Genomic DNA, 21,962 nt, shown 5'->3' on the forward strand with positions numbered 1-21,962 from the left:
CTCCCACTTTTAAAAATAGGAGAAAGGAAGATCTGTGGAGCTATAGACCAGTGAGCCTCACCTACATGTTTGGGAAGATCATGGAGTAAATCTTCCTTGTAGATATGCTGAAGGACAGAAAAGACAAGGAGGTGATTTGAGGCAGCCAGCAAATTTTACTGAGAGCAAATGCCTGAACAATCTGGTGGTCTTCTATGATGCAGTGACAGCAATGGAAGGGACAAGGGAAGATTGACAGATGTCTCATATCTCCTTCTGTAAGGCCTTTATGGTCCCAAATGACATCATTACCTCCAAATTGGGAAGACATAGATTTGATGGATGTACTATTCAGTGAATAAGGAATCTGCTGGATGGACACAGCCAGAGACTTGTGGTCAATGGCTCTATGTCCAGGTGGAGGCCAGTGAGGGGTGGTGTTTCTCAGGACTCTGTCTGGGGCTGATGCTCTTCAGTATCTTCATCAACGACATCGACAGTGACATCAAGTGCACCCTCAGCAGATTTGCAGATGACAAGAAGCTGAGACAATGAAAAGACAGGAACCTATCCAGAGGGACCTGGACAATCTTGAGAAGTGGGCCCATGGGAATCTCACGAAGTTCAGTAAGTCCAAGCACAAAGTGCTGCCCCTGGGTCAGGGCAGTCCCAGATACGAGTACAGACCGGGAGAAGAACTCATTGGGAGCAGAGCAGCCTTTTTAGGAGAAAGACTTGGGGGTTCTTGGGGATGAAAAGCTGGACATGACCCACCAGTGTGTGCTCATGGCCCAGAGAGCCAATCGTATCCTGGGCTGCATCCAAAGCAGCATGGGCAGCTGGGTAAGAGAGGGGATTCTGCCCCTCATTCTGCCCTTGTGAGATCCCACCTAGAGTGCTGAATGAGCTCAGAAAAGACACGTGACTGTTGGAGCAGATTCAGAGAAGAGCCATGAAGATTATCAGAGAGATGGAGCACCTCTCCTGTGAAGACAAGCTGAAAGACCTGGGCTTGTTCATCTCGGAAAAAAAGGCTCTAGGGAGACTTCGCTGTAGTCTTCCAGTACCTTAAGGGGGCTTATAATAACGAGGGAGAGGGACTTTTTTTCTGGGCAGATATTGACAAGGGACAATCATTTTAAACTGGAAGAGATCATGTTTAGGTTAGCTATTAGGAAGAAATTCTTTACTGTAAGGGTAGTGATGCTAACAACTGTACTACTTGGACACAAAGTGCTCATTTTGTAATATCTTGTCAGATGTTAAGAACTGTTAGGGGATTTTTGCTTAGTTTTCATCCTCATTTTTTAACCTATGTTTGTTAAAGTGAAGCCCATGAATTTGTCAGGAAAGAAACTAACCCACAGAGGAATACTTCTGGTAGTTGAAACTGTGAGAGTGGTAGTCTCAGTCTTATAAAATTACTTTGTTGTCTTTTTTTCATGGATTTCTTCTGAGCAACTTGTATTCAGATGGTGCCCAATGTCATTAATACCCAAAGTCTTGTGCAAATCAAATTCTTTGCTGTAATCATACTAGGTTACATTTCCAGTCAGAAAGCAGGAAAAAAAAGATGTGCCCCAGCTATGAAAACTTCCTTTTCCTGTGCAATGGCAGATGGATCAGAAAAAGCTAAATTACACAGAAGATCAAAAACTATTATTTAAGAATGTTAAGTTCTCCCCTTCTGTCACAATGCCTAGGAAAATGTTACAGCAAAAATGATATGAAATTACTGAAATTAGGGAAAACCAGCATAGTCACATTCTGATTATATCTGGAGGTGTAGTTATACCTGGAAGTTGAAAAATATTTTTCTCTAAAAACATCTTTATTCTAAAAGCTTTCTAAAAAGCTGTGAGAAACATATAGCACAACACATAGCCAGCCTTTTGCAGGCTGTTTTTTTACAGGAGTGAAAATCCCTCTTTTGGGGAAAAAAAAATGGAATTACAGTTTCTGGACAAAATATGAACGTGTTATGGGAAAACCACTTGCACCAGCTGTGAAGCAATGAAGGTATTTACATTACAGAGCTTGCAAGTCACTGTGGAAAAGCAGCAATACACCACTTCCCACCACTTCAATGACACTCAGAGTAGACCGGACCACCAAAACTCTGAATAAGTAACTTTGCCTGCAACCCAACCTGTTGTAAGGTGAAGAAACCAGAATACAAAAGGACTCATAGCTAAGCTATAAATATTTAATATATAAATCCATTTCCTGGAGGGTTCAAAAAGCTATACAAGCACTTCCTACATACCAGATGCATCTTTGACTTTCAGCTTGCATTTAAAGCATGCCTTGATGTTTTTCTTACTTCAAACCATGGTGAAGATTAAAACAGATTTTGGCACTTCTTTTAACCTCCAACTATTCTCAGTACTTGCAGCATATCTTGGAATCTCTGAACTACAGGAAGTTATAGGAATGACTAAGTGACTGGGCTGAAAAACTATCAAAGAAACAAATAATTTTAACATGCAGGATAGAATAAAAAATATTTCAAACTGATTATTTTGTGCTAATATTGTTATTGACATGATATCAAGATAGATAAAAATTCCTACATCATGTTACATGAAATTGTATAGCATCTAGACAACTTAAAGAATACTGTGCCTTGATTCAAACTAGAGACTGCTTTTTACATTACCCTGATTTGAGAAAGAATGAGAAAAAAGCAGCTCTTCCATAACTTTCTCAAGAAAAATCATGAGAACTTTCTCAAGCAATTTCCCATGCATTATCTGTGGTCTGTAAGCTAGAAAACAGAACGTTCTTGCTTAGAAAGAGGATGTTGTCTTCTCTGTCACTTCTATAAGCTAGAAAGATGAGTCTGAAGTATCAATTTCTTTACTCTTATTCTTAGGGAAACTGTGAAACTGTACAAACAGCAAATGAATGGAGAATCCTACGAAGAACTAGAACATCCTTTTAGGAAACAGCAGGCATTGCCAGCAGAAAAATATTTGTTCAGATGGTGCTAAATTCCATTTTTTCTAAGAGGTCAAATACACTTCTATCCTTAGAGAAAAACAGTTTTTTTGATGCATTTCCAGTACATATACTTCACATTTATCTAATATAATTCTGCACTACAGTATTCAGAGAAACATTTTTATTAGGGATTTCAGGATCTTTTTACTATATATGATACAAGGAACTTATCTGCATGTATTCTGTAATGTGTGATAAATCATTCTGCCAGAGATTAGAGCAACCCCACCACTATGATGTCAGTTATAGACCCTAGTCATAGTCATGTCAAAGTGTCATCTCATTTCCTAAGATTTTCTAATATATCCTCATTATTCCTGGCCACAATTCATGCATCAGGGGGATCTTCTCAATGAGCAGCATATAAAAGGGGTGTTAATAAGAGGCTGAAGGGTCTTTCTCAAAGCACTTGCCTGAAATCAGACCATTTGAGAATTATGGTCCTATGTAATCAAATCACATCTTCACAACTATGCTTTGTGTTAACAAATGTTGGCAATTTACAGCAGTCTCAACTTTGAAAGATGATTCTTTTTATTTGGAAACAGCTGAAGTGGAATCTGGTTTGGACCAACCCAGTGCAGCATGGGGTTCACCTCCAAGCTAGCAGCTGCCAGATAGGAGACGAGGAACTGCTGGGAGGCAAACATGGAAGTGTGCTGCACATGATCATCTTGTGACTCCTTCTCCAGGTCAAATGGAGAAGGCTATCTTTGCAGTGAGCAGACTTTTGGTTAAGACACGATAAAGAAAAGACAATCAAGCTTGAAAGGAAGAAACCTTTATAATCACATCCGGGGTTTCACTCGTATTTGCTAGTAAGCATACAACAAAGAGCAGATCACTTTTCCAAGGAGGATTACTGTGGGGAGATCCTTTATCAATGGACCAATAGAGAAGCTGCCATGGTAAGAAGGGGACTGGCTGCATTTATAGCATACTGGAATTTATACTAGCAGCTTAGTGCAAATTTCTGTCCCTAATGGTTGTACTTAGACAAATTTTACCAGGAAGATATGGAGCATAACTCAGCTCCAGCTGCTGCTAAGGGAAACAAAAATTATTTCTACAAGAAATATAAGTACAATAGAAAATACAAAGAACAATTATATTTATTTTTCCAAAATAATAGCATTAAGGTATTTTGTAAACTTACTACAGCAAGACATCTCAAACGCTGGAATTTCTTCAACTTTGGAACTGAGTTGCAAAAACCTACAGATATTTCCAAATCTTAAACATAAATATTCGCTGAATAACATAATTTGACTTCCATTGCAGAGAATTGTACAATCCTATTGACCCCCTAATATGTATCTATCCCTACTGAAGCCTCTTCCAAATTAGGAGAGAATGACCTCATCCAGCAGTATTAAAAACTGGGGTCTGTATGTAATATATGCTACACTTAAATTAACTTTTAAAAAGCTCAGCTGGCCGAGTTAATTAGCTAATCACACACCTGCTCTGTTTAGGCTTCAAGTTGGAAATCTGTAAACATGACAAGTGTTAAATACTACAGGCAATGCTGCTGAAACACAGGGACAGTCCTGTGTGAGCAGCAGTTCTACAGGGGGTTGTCTGAGGCTGTAAGACTGCTTCCACTCGCAAATTTGGGTGGCTGGGGTAATATACAACGAAAGAAATCAAACTGCAACAGAAATATCTGGAAATGAGAATTTCAAATATCTTATTAATGTAAACTGTTGACCTCAGATGACAGTTGTTTCTAGGGGCAGGGGTATGTCTGTATTTTAATATGCAGTATCTGTCTTAGTTATGTCTAAGACTGTAACTAACTGAAGTAGAATTTTCTTTGCTTTTTTTCTTTTTTGTGAAAGGTTATTTTTCAAGCTTGACAAAGTTTGTCAGCTTCAAGTCAAAGACAATCTCCAATAAATTCACACATACAAAAAAAAAATCCAGCAAAAAACCCCTGTACTCTCTGCAAATAGGAATATGAGACAATGCTTCCCTTTCCTTAGTTCAGCAGGACTTCTCAAACACAGCACTTCCAAAAATCATACTGCTATTCAAGTGGACAAAGAATTCCAAAGCCTTATTTCTCTTTAGTGAAAGGCAGTAACTGCAATGTATATTACCATACTGAATCATATTAACCCTTGTAGGTACCTAGACACATGAAATTAGCTATTTGCCTCAGTTTTATGACTGCCGGTCAATGTACCAAAAAAATCCAAAAAAACAAACCAAAACAAGCAAAAAAACCACCCCAAAACTTTCGAGGGGCAAATGTTCAAAAAAATGAAAGAATTTAGAATGGACTCACTATAAAAAAATAATTAATTAAACACAGCTTTTTTAGATTGAAGAATACTTGAAAGCAGATGAAGGGTTCTTCATGCATACTTTTTGCTTCTTATTTTAGAAGAAGAAAAACTACTTTCAGAACAAATAGTCTAGTGAAACAACTAAATAAATCCTTGCAGCAAACTTAACATTTATTTTTATCTTTTTTGACTCACCAATGGAGTTTCATAAACATTTTCAAAAGAAAATATTTCAGGAAGGTAGTTTTTTGTGTGTTTGTTGCACTTTTTTACAAGAACATGTTCTAAAGCATAGTTGAAGCCTGTTGGTATTCACCGGAAAATTAAGCAGCCTTGGAAATGTGTAGAACATTACAAGAAGGAAGATCTAAAGTATAAGGATGTTTGTTACTATAGGATTTCACTTGAAACATGAGATTTAAACCTTTTCCTCTTCATTAGATCTGTGCATATTGCTTTTCAAATGGATCTGCAGATAACTGCACCACCGGTACAAATCCCTGGCTGGAGCTGCTATGAAAGACAAGAAGTCTGTTGGAATTATTTTACTAATTTTATGTTCTTGGATGAGTAAAAGACATTACAAGTGTTAAAGCAGAGTAGCCACTAAGACTACAGTTGAGACATGATTAATTTTTCCCTCCCTGTCACCTGTGCTAGTCTGTCACCTTTCTCTCTGACCTGTTTCTATTCTCATTTCCTCAGCACTCTGTGGACCAAATTCATATTAGTGACATCAGTGATGCTGAGATCAGAAATTGGCTCCTTGCCTTTTTTTTTTCCCCTTGCTCTCCCTTTAATTTGCCTTTCCCTGTGCTTCTCTTCAAAGATGCTTTGCTGTAGCTCTCAGTGCTTTGCAGGTATCCTTGACTACAGCCGACTTTCCCATTCTCTGGCCAGCTGGAGCAGGTCTGGATATAATCCAGATCAAAAGCAGGTGGCTAATCAGCAAGAGAGCAACTTGTTGGCACAAAACAGAAGTGACTCAGTCACTACTGGGTCCCCTCTTTCCAGTCTTAAATTTGGCCAAAAAGTAGTTGTGGGTGGTGGATCTTGAAGACAGTGAATTATGAATCATATCACAAAAAAAACCCCAAACCTCACAACCACAAAATGGCTCTTTTGGAACTGAACAGTCACAGATACCCAGCCAGCATCCAGCTACATGGCAAACCAGAAAGGCCCAATACTGCAGCACACTTGTAATGTGCTTTTTGGAGATGGCGCCAAAATAACTTCGTAATGCAAAAATCTATGATTGGATGGATAGCAGACCTTCTACGGTATTAGAAAGAAAACTGCAAAGTATTTTAACAAACCTTTAAAGATAGTAATTGCACAATAATGTAACTGTTGTGTGAGATTTTTAATATATAACCCATCTAGAGTAGGTTCTAGGAGCAAACAAAGCTGCCATGTGCACAGTGATTTGAATATGTTTACAAAGCCCTGCTTGTATTTGAAATCGAAGTACATCCTCCTACAAACACTTCCACTTTGTGAAGATACTCAGCAAATCATTACAAGGGTAAGATAAGTCACTATTTATTTTCACTATCTATTCTTGGACAACTTGTTTTCTAAAAAATTTTTACTAAATAGAATCCAAATTTAAAACTACAAGTCTTTAAACTCAACTGTCAAAATTCTTGTTGACAGTGGTTGTTTTACAGAATGCCTTCGCAATATCCCTCTTCCTCCCATCAAGTGATTAATGCAAGTCATTGAGCCGTAAGAGGAAATACACTATCAACACAGATTCGACATTCCTTCCAGCTAGATATTCGATAAAGAGTTGACCTCTATGTGGTGTCCATATATCTGCCACTAATTTATTCTTTCTTTCAGGGAAATTGCATGCTGTCTTCATGCTTTCAAAGTGGGGATTATCTAACTTGCAAGAATTTAGGTGCTTGGCCAAAGTACATTTGCAGCACAAGAATACTGTTCTCCACAGTGTCATTGCAGACGTAAGGAAACACTGGGGGAGAAAATGCACCACCATGGCATGCTTAGCTAGAAATTCTACCATCGCGTGTTAACATGGCTCCGTATGCCAGGACTACATATTAAGAAAGCCAGTGGTAGGGATCTGAACAGCAGTATTGGTACAGTTTACTCAATTTAGCTTCCAATACAATTTAATGCTGCTTTCTTTAAGACAAGGTAAAAAAAAAAAAAGAAAGCAGAATTTCTCAGGACAAGAAAATATGGTAGCTATGTGCAGCATAGTTCCATAATGTTTTGGTGTTTTGGCAGAAATTTACTTGCTGTTATCTGAATTAAAAATAAAAGAATTTCCAAAGAGGTACAAACCCAGATCACACGTGTACTTTCAGAAACAATACAGTAGGAAAGGTTCCATCTATGATATTTCAAGTACCATCTGCACTAACATCTTTACCAATTCTTGAAACCAGCACTTTGATTTTCCAGAGGGCCTCTGGCAAAGCCTGGCCATCAAATACAAACCTCAATATAACTGCAGACCTCCATTCCTAAACTGATTGTATGGTGTGTTGCAGGGCTTGTGGTAACTATCACAATCACAATCCTTTAAACAACAAATTTTCTACTCACCAGTGTCTCCTAATAGCCAGGCTGTTTCTTGAGTAAAATTACACAACAATGTAATCCTTGGTTGAATAAGCCATGCCTGGAAAAAAGCACTTTCATCATGACTGAAATTTGAGATCTCTGAAGGTGGATTGCCTTAACCCTCAATTCAGCCTCTCCACAATTGCAGCAGCATTAAGGCACTTGTTTCTTAAATAGGTATAACACTCCTTTAACCATAACAAAAATTAATAGGGTACCTGAGCCATGGTAGCATGATAAAAATGGTACTTGTTTACAATCTCTACTGAGTCTTTTTTATCCCTGAGATCATCCTCTAACCAACTACAATCATAATTGCTTCTGTGCAAGGTTGTGTTGGTTGCTTATTCAGGAGGTTCCAAGTACACCTATCAGATGAAACAAAGCATAGAAGTTCGTTTTGACATTACATGCCAGCTATGAGAAAAACCTGCAGCAGCCATGAGGAGGCGAAAGAACTAGCTCAGTCAAATGGGCTTCCCACTAACTGCCAGGAACCTCCATTTCACATTCCCTGGCCTGAATTTTTTCCCATAAATCAGTTTTAACTTGATTTGTTTCTTATTCCCATTATGACTTCTTATTCTTACCTTCTCTTGTGCTTCCTCAGCTTCCCCCTCATGCAAGAAAAAAGCCGTTTTTCTTCTAGGCAGACCATGCATACCAGCTAGGAGCACAGATGCAAGTCATCAGGTTTCATGTGTATTTAAAGGCAGATTTACAAAAAACAAACAAACAAAAACAGGGACAAAGCCCCACAAAACAACAAAAAAGTCCCCACTCGAACCCACAGGAACTAGGTATAAGAAAGAGAATGGGTATTTAGAAGGCACAATATTTTGGGGGGGGGGGTCCTTCATTCTTCAAAATGGCCAAAATTTTGCCTGTTTAATGGGTGATGCACAGGAAGCAAGGAATAGCAATGGATACATCACTGACGCTGATAATGGAGCCTCATCTCTAGATTTGCCAGAGTAATACATTTTCACATCTTGTCAATGTTATTCTCTGTGGATGCTGACTATGTACAAATGAAACCCACAGTCTCCAGTGTATTTGACTTATTCTTCAACAGTCCATGAGTTTTTGCTAACTGGGCTGGCTGCTACTGCCCTTACCCATGCACATGGTCCAACTCCTTTATTTAAAAAGTCTATGCTGAGTCACAGATTTTGTAGGTAAACTTCCCAGGCAACAACACTAGCTAGAGTCTGTCCCACTAGCCAATCAGCTTCTAAGTAGGCAATTTCTATTTAACTCTTGGGATGGTTTCTGAATCTAACATGTTGCTGGTGCTTTTAGGGTTAACCTTCCAGTTTGGATCTGCCCTGTGCAAGGATTTGTGCCACACCTTTGCTCTTAGGGGTTCTTCCGGAAAGTCCTTCCTCTGTGTAGTGGCTTCAGAAACAGACATGCCTGTGCAATCTCTATTTAGACTGCTCTGAACGTAGCTCGTTCCTGGATTCTAAATGCAGCCTGTTCAGTCTCTCACAAGTGAAAAAAACAACTTTTTGCCCAAGCAAAGTAGGAAGCAAATTAGCAGATTATCTGCTTTATTTGGAATAAGACAGCAATAATCAGTTGTTTCAGCAATCTATACAACCTGAAGAGGTGGTTTTACTTCCTATTTGCATAACCTTGGCTTCTGAGGAAAGAGTTGGAGGGATGCAAGGCAGAAGCAAGAGCAAACGGGATCAATAAAAGAACCGAGTTCTTTTCTTCTCCTGGTTGTCCTACACCATGGCAGAAGGAGCAAGCTTAGTCTCTTGTAAGTCCTCCTGAAGGAGGACAGGTAGGGCGATGGCTGACTATAGTGGGAGTAATGTGGGAAGAAGAGCTGAAAGAAGAAGGAGAGAGACAGAACTCTAATCATTACTTCAAAACAATTTTCCTGTTACCTGAACCATTATCACCTCTTCCACAAGCAAGAAAATTTATGATAATAAATTCCAATTTATCAATTAACCCAATTTATCAATAATGCCCCTAATGATTTTCTAATGACAAAAAAAGTAGCTTGGTTTGTTTACAGTGGTGCAGGATAACGAATGCTTTGCTAGAGATTTCCACGTTTCATACCTGTTTCAGGCTTACGCAACTGCATCTCCAATTAAACTGTTGCTAGCTTGGGGATTGTTTTGTCATTATATCCCTTACATGTAGGGCTATATTAGCATGTTTTTTTGAAAGTGATTGTATTTGTTTCCTTGTCCCTGGGGTTTTCTTACACAGCACTCCAGTACGTGTTTCCAGTTAACTTTTAAATGTCACTTTATTTGGTCACTGTGGGGATGGTTGTCTTATTACTCTTCTATCTCAGTCTGCTTGCACCTATCCATTCACAATTTGTTTCCTTCCTTGTTAATTATTCTTAATGCATCCAGTCTTAGAGGTGCAGCAGCAGAATGCAGGTTCTCTGCATTTTTTGAAAGCCTCCTGAGCAAGTTTAATACAATTATGCACATGTGCTGCTTACCAATCTGTACACCACACATACTAACACTCATGAACCTAAATGTCAACCTACACTTATACCCAGGCATACCACACTGACAGCTTGCTTTGCTTGATAATTTTTATCACAGTACTGGGCCTGGTGAAAAGGCAGATGGCAGTCAAGGGCAAAAGGTGCACAGCCATAGTCCTTAATGTTACTGTTAGCACACATTAGAATGCATGGAGGCAATAGTGAGGCAGAGGATTGTACCCCTGACATGCTTAGAAAAATCCATTTGCCCTGATAAATAGGAAGCAAATACAATGGGCCAATAAATAATACAGGAAACAACTGACAAAATTATAAGCATTATGGACAATATAATAATAACAACATCTCAACCTAGTGTCATCACCCAGATTATTAATATCAGGCTCTTTGTAACTAAGGAGCGGAAGTTTACCTAGCTCATTGGCTTCCATGGAGTGGAATCACATTGCCTTTCAAAGCTTCTAATCAGAGATAACCCATTTAAACGCACCCCTTTATATTTACTGAAATTAACAAGTGCACTAGAGTTAAGTCTCTATTAGACAAATACCTCTCCAGCACAAATCCACAGTGACACGATGGCTTATTTTCCTTGATACTTTCATCTTTTATCCTGGACAAATGAACTCTGAGCTATTAAACTTATCTACTTTCCTCCAGATACTAGTATGTTAAGATTTAGTTGCATCTTTCTCCTCGTTGTCTAGTATTAACACTCTTCAAGTACACTCAGGTCATTTAAGACACTTTATGACACCTCTGCAACTAGGTAGATAACAAGTGATGACAACTTTTTCCCAGATTCCCACTCTCTGCTGCAGGGATTAACCTGACAGTTGTTTTGCTCTATTTTGTTATTGCTCTAAGCAAGTCATTCTATACAAACCTTATTGTGGAAAAAGTCCTCATTAATTTTGCAGAAAAGTCCCAGATTTTTTTAGTAAGTTGTAAATTTTCAGAAATTTAGAATGGTTGGTTAACTGCATGTGTTTTATACACTCTAGAGGAAGTGAAAGGAGGAAAACAATTTCTGTTTTGTGACAGTTGATAACACAAATATTTGAAAACCATTGTTAAGTTCTGTGTGACCGGCTTCTAACTCCTCTGAGTATCTTCTCATCAGAAATGGGTTATTTTAACACTGTTCGAAAGTAGTACCCAACTCTGCTCCTTTAGTTACAAAAAGCATTAAAAAAAATCAAGTTTATAACCCCACTAACAGTTCTTCATTAAAATATAATTCTGATTATTCTCTGTTTTAGGAAAAGAATTGAAGACCATTAGGTTACATACATCTACATTTGAGACAGTTAGAGGCTTTCAGACCGATAAAGGCTTTTAAAAGTCAAAAAAAAAAAAAAACCCAAAAAAAAAAAAAAAACCCCCAAAAAAAACCAAAAAAAAAACCACCAAAAAAACCCCAAAAAAACCCCAATCAGGTGCACCAGAACACGTTTTGATTGTGATAACAGTTTCACACATATATTATATTCCACCTGTGCATTAAAGAGTGCATGGCAAGAGATACAGGGCTCTGACTCATAAGCATTGCAGCAAACTGCTGCAGCAGTTGAAGACATTACTAACACACAGACCATTCTGCCTTCTGCCAGCCAGGACAATGGAGTGTCCCATGATGTAAAATCTCTTTCAGCAGGCTGTACTTTCTCTTCATGGGAAGTGTCAGGTGACTTTGTGAAGTTGGCACTAACAGAGTCTCCATATCCATAGACATCCACAAAGTCCCACAGCAAAAACCACTCTGTGGTTTTGGCTTAAGAAGCAGCGCCATGTCCACACCCCAGCTATCACACATTAAACTGGAACAGCACCATCAAACTTAGACCTGGTAGTTTGCTCTCCGCAAACAACTCAGAATCTAATGGGCCAATTCCAGGAAAATGTTTTATGATTTATGGGAGAGGAAGCCTAGCCATGGGGTAATGTCCTATTAAAAAATTTTATTTCAAACTACTGAAATTTGTGTCAGAGCTGTAATGAGAGGAGCACTATTTGAGCCTAGTAGAACCTTGAATAGTTTAGTAATTTTTCATAGGAGGTCTCTAACAAAGCTGGTGAGAATAATCTGTGCTGAGCCTCACAATTTCATCTACCGACAGACTTTTTTCCTGTATTTATACCGAAGTTTCTGAAAGTATGAACATTTTCCAAGCTATATAGTATGTAGTTACAGCTGTTCTGAGAACTTTCTTTGCCAGAGGCTAACTGTCTCTTAGCCGTCTCAGCTAACTTACCATTTATTGCACAAGACAAACTGGACAGTAAGTATCATTATCACTTATCCTACCCAGAAGCTGTCAAGCACTTGATTGTGAGTTAACTCACGTACATGACTCAGGTAGATTAAAACATCATGTATTAAAACAATGCTCCATAACTGCTGCTAAGTTTAACATGTACAGGATGGCAAAGGCCAAACAGCCTCTAGCTCACAGACAGCAGGCAAAGTCACTGCTACAATGAACACAAAACCCTTGCAACGTAAGTAGCAGAATTTACATGTAATACAGTACAAAACATGTAAAAAGGCTGAACAACTCATTAGGGTTTCTAAAAGGAACACAGGTATTTTCTTAATACGGAAATGTTCCTGGCTAAGACAGACTATGTGAATTCACAATTTTTTCACAAAATTATTTATCCCTTTTATGATATCCCATTTATGACTGGATGACTCTTTCTGGAATCACCTGTTTTGTTGGATTAAAAGTTGCCTTCACCTATCACATTTCTTGTGAAGAATGGAATTCTCTGTAACATGTCAAAAACACAGCCTGCAGCAGCATTACTTTGCCAAAATGCAATGGGTTGGCTCATATCATAGAATGGTCTGGATTGCAATGAGCCTTAAAGATGATCTAGTTCCAACCCCTACTATGGGCAGCACCACCTTTCACTAGACCAGGTTGCTTAGAGTTCCATCCAAACTCACCTTGAACACTTCCAGGGATGGGAAGTCGACAGCTACTGTGGGCAACCTGTTCTAACGCCTCACTAGCCTCACAGGAAAATATTTCTTCCTAGTATCTAACCTAAACCTCCTGTCTTTCAGTTGGAAACCATTTCCCCTTAGCCTGTCACTACCTGTCCTTCTAAAACGTCTCTCTGCATCTTTCTTGCAGGCTCCCTTCAGGTACCGGAAGGCTGCAATGAGGTCACTTCAAAACCTTCTCTTCTCCAGACTGAACAAACCCAATTCTCTCAGCCCTTCCCAACAGGAGAGATGTTCCACCCCTCTATCATCTTGGTGGCTTCCTCTGGACTCACTCCAACAGCTCCATGTCCTTCCTGTGCTGGGACCACCTGCAGCACTGCAGGTGAGGTCTCACCAGAGCAGAGGGGCAGGGCTTCTCCCTGCTGGCTGTGTGCTGCTTTGGATGCAGCCCAGGACACGTCTGGCTTTCTGGGCTGTGAGTGCCCATGGCTGGGTCATGTTCACCACACCCAATTTACATTACCAGTCAAAATTAACCCCATTTATCTGTGTTAAAGAGTGGTCATATGAATTGCTGTGTCAGCAGATCACTAGAAGCAGTGACTAACACAACAGTGGCAGAAAGCTGACATCTACTTCTTCCATTGGCACTGCTGAATGGCCTGTCCTGTACACCATCCCACAATGAAGGATTTATTTTTAAGATCTTTTAGCTTTAAGATCTGTTTAGCTTTAAACAGAAGCAAACTATTCTTATGTCCTAACCAGAGTGTGAACACTAAATTAGAAAAAGTCTGCATATTGACAAGGCCAGCTGAATTCAAAACTCCACATTTTAAATTGCATATCTTCCTTCTTGAGTAGCTGTATTGCATGTTCATGCATCTGATTTAGTAAGGAAGAAGTATAAATTGAAAATAAAAATACCTCCTATAACAGTTAGCAATGAGCTCATAAGGGAGCACAGACAGAACACCCTTAAGGCTTTATCTTGTGATTACTCTGCAAGCTGAGTATCAGCAGAGATAGCTCCAATTTATCCAGGTATTCGATAGCCTCTAGAAAAACTTACGCATCCCAGATCTGCTATTTGCCTTTGGTACATCTGATCAAATTGTGTAACTGAGCAGAGAGCAGTCACTCACCTAGGAAAGCTGTGTTAGGGTACCCAATAAAATTGCCCTTGCACACTGAGAACATATTTAAGAAAATACTGAAACAATCCTCTCTTAACAGACCATTTCCCTCCCCATTTTACTGTTGTTTTCCCTTATCATCATACTCACCAGGTTGATTTTTGATAAAATACATTTTTGAGATAAGAAGGCTAATGAGACATTCCAGGACTTGTCTCAAATGTTACACATTTGGGTAGGAGAAAATCTTAACATATTCTGCTACTTCATATACATACTTCAATACAGTGCACTGATTTATAAAATTTACCAGCATGTTCTAATTGTATTCACTTGCTATTGTATTATGTGAAAACAGATACCATGACTGAGAAGTTGCAAACATATTCTACTGCTTAAGAATTTAAAAAAAAATATTGATATAACACGTGCCTTGCTTGTGGATTCACAACCTTATAATCCGAAAACTAAGGACATATGAAACAGACAACAGGACCCTGGAAAAATACTGTGAAAACAACAACAAAAAATCGCTACATTTTCTCTTTGGAGAATGAGAAGTAGAGTTTCTTTTTTTTTTTGTCTGTGCTCTTTATTTTCCTGGTTGCCAGGACAAGAATATCCCCTTTCATATGATGAAGTTAAGTATGAGAAAAAACACATATTTAGGGAGGATGAAAGTCCTGTTAAAGTCATGCCAAATTCAGCTTTACTTAGATTCTGCTGTCTTAAATATGCTTGTATCTGGGCAAAACCAAGTCCATTGTTCAAGAAGAGGAGAAAGTAGTCATAATTGGCTCCCAAACATTGTTTAAACAGTGAGCAGTAGCTTACACAAAGAAGTATTTTTTACATAGTGTAATTCCACTGTGAGTAACACTGGCTTAAACAGCACTGATGAAGGAAAAAAACATTCTGGAACAAAACTTAAAGCAAATGAAAAAAATTAGGTAACTGTAAAAAGGAAGGTGAAAAGTGCAAAGATAAACACTTGTGAGAAAAAAGAGAGGAACACAACTCAAACTTGATTGGAGGAACGAGAAGTGCATGGAGGAGAAAAAAACAAGTTATGGGAAATTCTACTAATTGAACAGATGTAAGATTTCCCTGGTATGCAGCTGTGATTTATACAGAACTTTCAGTGCAAGTCATGCTTTTCAAAGGCCGACAATATTCACTGCCTAAACAGACTTCCTTTCTAACCTAACAGCATATTCCAACCTAGAACATATATTACATGCATGTAATACATGCCATTCTTTGAATAGTGGCTTGACTTGACTCTTAGTTGAAGAAAAAACCCATTGTCCTCGATACTTGCTTTTCACTTGGACTAAACTGAATCACCATAGTCTTTGTAATCATACAGCAAAGAAATTATTTTTCCCAATCAAGTATATTCAAAGTTCTACAGTGGTAGTTTTCTTTATGTATTCTGACACTGCCCAGTAATTAGCATGATTCTAAAAAGGAACACCAGAATAAGTTAATCATGAGAGATTTTACCTGCATCTTGTACTCAAGAAGCAAACTCAGAGAATGTTTAAAGATGGGCAAATTCACATTTGTCATAGGAGCGCTATTAACCACAGGAAGAACAGCAAAATGGATTCTTTAGGAAATCAGGCTTCGGTTGAGAATTCTGGGTTTGCTCCACTGAACAAAAGACGTTTGACCGCTTCCAGAAGACTGTGCAACAGGCCAGGAAGGGCCAGAACTAGAAAACAAATCATCTTACTACATGCACACAAGAAGATAACGGGATGCCAGAACAACAACAGGTCAACACACAGGAATGAATGCCTAATAACTGAGGACACATCAGAGTACCAGAGAAATCTATTCTGGGCATGGCTCTCTTTAATAGTCTTTTAAATTTCTTCAGAAATGAGTATGTTTACAAAATCTGCAGCTGACACAAAGCTAGTGGGATTTGGCGAGCACTTCAGAAGAGAGGATTGGAACTGAAATGGATGTTGAGAAATTGCAGAGGCTCAGAAACTATTAAGATAAAATTCAACAAAATCAGGTGTAGTTACTCTTGTAAAAACATACACACAAAACTGGGACTATTTGCTTGGGAAGTACAATGGCAGCCTGAAAAGAACAAAGGGAGAAAGAGGTAACACCACCATGTGCTTACCCTCTTCCATAAAATGTGACAGTAAACCAAACTCCAGAACTTTAGAGACTACAAAATGAATAGAACAGTAACACATTATCTCTGCAAGCCAGCTCACCTTTCTCACATACCAGCTTTATTATGGAATGAATTTAGAAAGGCTCTTTTGACCAAGGAGATTGTTAGTACCCTCTGTTTAGCCTTGAAAAGATCTCACCTGAATATTGTCTTTTCAACATCACACTCACAAACACACCTTGAGAGTTTAGAGCAAATGAAGCTACTTTGAAACAGGCTCTATCTTTTAAACCTGTGAATGCAGATGGATGAGCATGTCTCCATAAAAAAGAGGCTAAGGGAAAAGGGGCATGAGTACCAAGCACATTCATAAAAGTTGTATTTGAACATAAATTTTACTTTTAAATTAAGTAGTAATTAACTCTTCCACAAGAGAAGGAAAAGCTCAAACCAGCTCCAATTGACTTTGTTCTCAATCATACCAGGCTGAGACACACTCCACATACAACAATAGAGTATGGTACACTCATTTCATTACATACTGGAGAACAACAGATGGTTAAAGAGTAACCTTCCCCCCTGGATTCACCTACTTCAGGGAATGTATTGTTCCCATTTAACAGACAGGTCATGAGAAGACCACTTGATATCACCAGCCTCCTTGCTCAAGAAGGATCCCCTGGGGAATGGTACTCAGAATTTTGTCTAGACTGCTTTTGAGTACTCCAGGGAAGGAAACTCCGCAGCTGTTATGGGCAACCTGCTCCAGTGCTCAATTAGTAGAGAACTTCATGTTCAGGTGGATCTTCCTGTGTTCCAGCTTCTGCCCATTACTCAGCATTACTAGAGAAGAGCTTAGCTCCATCCTCATGACGTCCACCTGTCAGATATTCAGATACTTATACATATTGATGTGATCCTCTCACAGTCTTCTCCTGACTGAATAGGCCCTGTCCTTTAGCCTTTTCTCATAACTGGGATGCTCCAGCCCCACCTTTGCTGCCCTCCACTGGACATGTTCCAGGAGCTCCAAGTCTCTCTTGTCCAGAGGAGCCCAGAATTGAACACACTGCTGAATTTCAGACAGATCCTCTCTGCTCACCTCTCCAACCTGCTGAAGTCCTTCTGAAGGTCTGCACAGCCCTCTGGGATATCGGCCACTTCTTCCAGCTTTGTGTCGTCAGTGAACATCACTGAGGAGGTATATGCCCCTTCATCCAAGTCACTGATGAACTAGTTAAACCATACCAGACCAGTACTGAATCCTTGGGAACACCACTAGAGACAGGCCTCCCTGTGTCACTGATTACAACCGTCTGGGATCTGCGGTTGAAGCTCAGGAAGCATGAGCTGGATGAGCAGACAGCGAGGTGCCAGTTCTCACTGCACCTCACCTCATGCTTCCTGAGCTTGCCTACAAGGATATCACCAGAGACAGTGTCAAAACTCTTGCTCTAAGTCCAGCAAAACATCCACTGCTCTTCCCTCATCCACCCAGGTAGTTGTCTCAGCATAGACGCAATCACGTTGGTTAAATATTGTGACTATCCTTCATCATCTTCTTGTCTACCACGTGTGTGGACACGGCCTCCAGGATGAAACTTTCATCACCTTTTCAGGGGTTGAGACTGACTAGCCTGTAGCTTCCTGGGTCCTCCTTCTTGCCTGCTTTGAAGACCAGGATGGTACTTGCTTTTCTCCAGTACTCTGGCAACTTTCCTGACTGCCATGACCTTTCAAAGATCTGAGAGGGGCCTAGAAATCATGTCTTCCTTCAGCACTCATGGGTGTATCCCATCAGAGCCCATGGAGTTGTGGATGGCAAGTTCACTTCTTTATGATTTCCCTGGACACATGAAAAACACTTTTCTTCCGTTTTGGTTTTTATGCAGAAGCCTGATCATAAAGCCATCTTGGAATGTTCTAGCTTTAGCCTTTTTTTACTGGCCACCCAGGCTAAAGCAGCTGGATTCTTCTAAGAACTGGCTGAAATATTAAAAAATAATCTTTTTTGCTATTTCTGTTGCAGTGAGTGCAATTGTCTCTGGCAAACAATTGGTAGCAAACACAGAAATAGCATCACTAACTGTTCCAGCAGGGGTTTCAAGATGGTAATGGTGAGGTTGCTGTAAATAACTGGAACTCCCTGATGGTAATGATCTCCTTTTGGTAGAAGAGTCCCTGCAAGAGTTCCACTGATACATCAGTTTTTAAACAGACTTATTATGTTGGTATCATTCTTCAAATAAATCAGCTTTAGCTCTACAACAACGTATCTAGCTAGTCAAAGACATACCTCATCTAGTTCGAGAATTTTACGTGCCATTTTACAATTACTGGCTGCATCCACACCATTAATTCAAGTGAAGGGGCCTCATCTTTTCTTCCTTTTGCTATGTTAGATAAATAAATAGGGGAAAAACAAATTTATACTATAGTGTGTGATTATTCATCATGTTTACATATCCATTATGCACAAAGCTTCAGCTACTTGAATCTCATATAGGGAAGCCTTACAGACCCTTCCAATTAAGATTTTTCGTATCAGTTGAACATGCCTCCTTTGACAAAAAAACCCCCATGTTTCCCATCCCCTTAGTACAAGTTACAATGAGATTCAATGGTAGTTCATCAAAACACAAGAAGAAAAAGCCTTCAGACTGACACCAGCAACAGGCACGTTCATGCTCTCACAAAATGAAATCGGTTGCTGCAACCTTCCCAAAATAAACATAATCATTAACTAAATATAGCTGCATTTATCCCAGAGTCATGAGAAGCCTTTTTTCTTTTGCCTGAAAGATCAACTTTATATTTCTTTCTCTTTTCTGTATGCTTTCTAACAAAAAGAATGGCTTGACCTGGTTTAGAATGGTTTGAATGCTGCTGAATCCAACAAACAGTTGAGCCATCTTGAAAGAAAACTTCCCCTCCATTACTTAATGTTTGTTTTCTCTTCTGCAGAGAGAAAAGGCAAACAGTCCTCAGATATACGCTGGGGAATGGAGGAGGAAAAACAAACCACAAACGCAAATAACTGCTTAATGAGAGTTTCAGTATTAAGAAAAGCGTATTAAGAAGAAGAAGAAAAAAAAAGAGATAATAAAAAAGGATCTCTTTACCACTTTCATTTCTATTAGCATAATTTTCCAAGAATGTTAACTACATTCTTTTATCTCTTAGACACCAGTTCGCAGCTTAAGACAAAGCTAAAACCAAAGCTATAAATTACAAGTGGATCAAAAGATTTACATGATGACATAAGTTATTTTGTATATAAAGATTTGAATGTTTCAATTTCTTTGAATTTGTTCCCAAGTAAATATTTTTCACTGACAATGGTGAACTGAAAATACAGCCTTTTAAACTTTTTACTTTATTGATGCTTAGTGTTGTCCAGTTAGCACTGATTCTTACACACTTATCTTTTGGCATTTTGGTCATTTACATAAAAAATAAGATGAAACTAACAACTACATTGGAAAACTACAGGAACAGTAGTAATTAGCATCATATTGTCAGCACTGTAAATTGATGACTGAACAATAAAAAGTTCTCCAAGCTAAACACCACGTAAACAATACCTGTCACTTAAAGACTACAAGGTGCTCCCAGCACTGCTTCAGGTCTTTAACTGCTCCACCTGACCACAGAAGAGGAACTTCACGTTAAACTCAATCACCTGAGTATCTGTAGTAGCTACTGATTTTACTTAGGTTCCTATGAACATTCTTACCCCACAGTAAAAAGTGAAATTTACAGTAGGAGATATACTGCTTTCAAAATGGCAAATGCCGCCCATGTGACATGATCTTAGAAAATGTAACTACATGTAACACCATGTACGGTAGTCTGGCTGTATTTTTTTTTTTTGTCTCTACAACTCGCGTTCAAGAAAAAAAACCCCTCAGACTGGCGGGCCCATTATTTTAATAAAGTACTTAGTCGCCTGTTACACGAACAGGTATAGCTTGTACAAAAAACGGCCCCTGCAAACCAGGTAAACCACCTAAAGCACCAAAAAAAACCCCCAACAAAACAAAACAAAAAACAAAACAAAAAAACCCCACAAACAAAAAACCAACCCAAAAAACGGCAGCAGCACATGGAACAGGAAAGCGTACTTCCAAACCAGCTGCAAAAAATCTATTCCAAGGGAAGCAAGTGTTGCAAACAAGACGGAAGAAACGTAACTGCACTGTTTTCCCTCCCTATCCCTCAGAAACAAGAGATCCACCGCGGCTCTTCACCCGGGTTCCTTCTATCTGCCTCAGCAGCCGCCCCCCGGCCCTGCACCGCGAGGAGCTGCGGGCAGCCCGGCGCTGCCGCTGGAGCCGCAGCCTGCCTGACAGGCCGGTTCTGCTGGAATGTTCTCAGCAGCCTCCTCTCGTCCACGACAGCACCCTCTGCCACTGGAGAGAGGGGACGGGGTCTAAGTTTTTCCCCCTACTTTTTTTTTTTTTTTTTAAGGGGAGTGAGACACCCGCCCTGGGCACGCACACACACACAAACACACATACACTCACTCCCAACAGCCAGACACAGCTGACCGAAGACCCGTCAGGCTGGCTCCTCCCCGCCCCTCCGGCGGGGCAGAGGCACGGCGCAGTTCCAGCACCTTCTTCACCTCTTCCCCAAACTACTCCCGCGACTGCCGCCCGCGCCCTGCTGCCGCCTTCGTACGGAAAGAAGTCCTGCCCCTCTCTCCCCGCCGCAGAGGCGAGCTGGGAGGGGCACAAGAGCGCGGCGGCGGCACCCGATCGGAGCGCAGGCTGCCCGTCGCCGCACGGCCAGCGAGGGAGCGGAGCGCAGCGCACCCCGCCCCGCGCGCGCCTGCACACCTCCGCCCCCCCCGCCTCTCAGCTGAGCGACAGCTCCTAGGACCAATAGAACCGCCCCTTCTGCGCAAGGGGGCGGGCACTCCCTGCCCAGGGAACCAATGGGAACACCGCTGCCTGAGCAGTGGCGTCCGCGACGGGGGGGGCGGAGGAGGGGCAGGAGTTTAGGAAGAGGAGGGAATGGCTGTCACCAATGAAGTCATGTTCGTAATCTAGTCCCTCGCTCCGGTTCTGGCCTCGGGTGACTCACTGAAGGGGGAGAGGAGCGACAATCAGCACGGTGCTCCGCCCGGGCGGAAGGTAAATACAACTTGCAACTTGGTCCAACCCCGCCAGCTCCCCGTGCCCGGCACGGTCCTTTATTGTCAGCGGCCGCGACGGCTCGTACCCTGCCCACCTTCCCTCTCTCCATCGCTCCCCTTCCCCGCGCACGGCCCCGCCGGCCACCTGCTTCCTCTCCCCACCTTTCCCGGCGCCCGGCCCTCCCCAATATTTATATCCCCCAGTGGGTGGAGAGAAGAAACTTTTGATCT

General features: G+C 40.4%; 1 protein-coding gene and 1 long non-coding RNA gene across 3 annotated transcripts in view; one reads left to right on the forward strand and one right to left on the reverse strand.

Moving 5' to 3' along the window:
* The window catches only part of LOC309585469, a 45,130-nt gene extending 36,618 nt beyond the window's left edge, over window positions 1-8,512 (reverse strand). The window contains exons 1-2 of the long non-coding RNA XR_014227296.1: window positions 8,462-8,512; window positions 7,854-7,929 (exon numbers count right to left, since the gene is read on the reverse strand). This is a non-coding gene — a long non-coding RNA (uncharacterized lncRNA). The remainder of the gene's footprint in view (window positions 1-7,853; window positions 7,930-8,461) is intronic.
* Window positions 8,513-21,605: 13,093 nt separating this feature from the next.
* Window positions 21,606-21,962, forward strand: part of SMARCA2 (SWI/SNF related BAF chromatin remodeling complex subunit ATPase 2) — a 120,966-nt gene continuing 120,609 nt past the window's right edge. The window contains exon 1 of one of the 2 annotated variants that reach the window (XM_082301624.1): window positions 21,606-21,729. The gene's annotated coding sequence lies outside the window, so the exon portion shown is untranslated. The remainder of the gene's footprint in view (window positions 21,730-21,962) is intronic. The other variant, XM_082301630.1, reaches the window with a different exon arrangement.

This window comes from Coloeus monedula, assembly GCF_965178545.1.
Source record: "Coloeus monedula genome assembly, chromosome: Z".
Classification (NCBI taxonomy): domain Eukaryota; kingdom Metazoa; phylum Chordata; class Aves; order Passeriformes; family Corvidae; genus Coloeus; species Coloeus monedula.